This window comes from Nicotiana sylvestris, chromosome 5 (genome assembly GCF_000393655.2).
Source record: "Nicotiana sylvestris chromosome 5, ASM39365v2, whole genome shotgun sequence".
NCBI lineage: Eukaryota > Viridiplantae > Streptophyta > Magnoliopsida > Solanales > Solanaceae > Nicotiana > Nicotiana sylvestris.
This window is the reverse complement of record NC_091061.1, coordinates 18592289-18594205: the sequence shown is the minus strand read 5'-3', so window position 1 is coordinate 18594205 and position 1917 is coordinate 18592289.

The window sequence follows — 1917 nt, the reverse complement described above, 5'->3', positions numbered from 1 at the left end:
TGATGAATCTGCTATACGAACTACATGTTTCACTTCCACAAGTACCAACCATTTACTGTAATGTTAGTGCAATTTATATGTGCGAAAATCTAGTACTCCATAGCTGCATGAAACACATTGCGGTGGATTTTCACTTTATCGCAAGCAAGTCCAGCAGAATCAAGTTTGCAATTGTTCATATTCATATTGCGGATCAACTCGTGGATACTCTCACCAAAGCGCTACCAAACCCAGCCTTTGACAGACATTTATTCAAGCTAGGCGTTGTTACACACTGCCTACCTTGAGGGGGCCATATTAGAGCACAGGTTAACCACCTGCTAGTTTACTACTTTGACCATTTCTTTAGCTAGTAGTTAGAATTTTGTTAGTCCTTTATTTTCTCAAATAAATCTCCTAATTCAAGGAGTTTGTTCAGTAAGTAGTTTAGTCCTCCTCTTCTAGAGGAGTCAGTTTAGGGAATTGTTTTTTCACTCTTATATTTAAAGGTTGCTTTGATTCAATAAACATATCAGCTTTTTGTGCTTTTCTTGTTCTTATAACTCTCAATTTTGATATTAATGTCTCAATTTTGATATTAATGTTCTTCAGGTCCATTGAATTTGAATTAAACCTATCAAGGTGAGTTTTAACAGGTGTACCTTCGTTCATACGAAGATTGTATAACCTATTTTTCAAGTGGAGGCAGTTTGTTAGCGATTTCCTACAATGCAGATCTTCCGGCTTCTTCCATGCCACTACTGTAGAAAGTCATTCAGCAATTTCCTAAAGAACGCTATCTGTAACACTCATGAAGATCACACTCAAGCCCTCTCCTTCAGGTCTGCCTTTTCTGTCTCTTTCTTCTCTTCAGAAAAATCCTCATCAATTACCTTCCATAACCCTTATAGTACCAAGGACGATTTCATCCTAATTTTCCATAGATTGAAACTAGAATCCCCATCAAATTTCTCTACTTCGTACTTTGTTGAAGATGAAGAAGACATTTTAACCCTAGATTATATGTAGAAACCCGAACCTTGCTCTGGTACCAAGTGTAAAAATGGTTGGTTAACAAGCACACAATTACATACAAAGCAAATAGAGAAGAAAAATCAACACAAGGATTTAACGAGGTTCAGCTAAGACTAATAATCCTTAGGGCAAAAGTAGAGAGAGTTTTTCACTATGAATAAGAAGAAAAGCACCATAAAATGTCATGACCCAAAATCCATTATTCGTGATGGCACCTAACCTAATCCTCTAGGTAAGCCAATTAAATGTCAGCATATTCCAAATGAGATTAATGAGAAATAAATGATGAAATAATTGAACTTTTATACTACAACCCAAGGACTGGTGGTACAAGTCATAAGCCACTAAGACTTAGATTTTATAAAAAACTGAACTGAAATAATTACAACATCTATTTGGATTGTACATGAACAAAATTAGAATCTAAAGCTGCCAATGACAAGTGATAGCCATAACTGGAATGCACGTACATATTCACTACCAGCTCCTGCCATACACAACAACAACAACTCCAAAATCTGCACGCAAGGTGCAGAAGTGTAGTATGAGTACAACCGACCCTATGTACTCAATAAGTATCCTAACTAACCTTGGCGAGGTAAAAGAAACAAGAACTATAGATGATACTAACTAACGCATGTGCAGTTGATAATTTCAACAAGTATAGAACATATATATGATCAAATCCGGAAATCTCAAGTAAAATCACTTTGATGCTCACAATTGTTCGTTTTAAATTGTTCTGCTCAGTCAACAATCTAGCATATAAGCAAGATATGCAAGTAAAATCAGGTAAACAGTCAAGGAAATTGCAAGTAAAGATGAAATGCAATATTCAAATATTAGTCCGTTACAGCGTGCAACTCGATCCAATAACAATAACCAGCTCTCCCAGAGCTCACA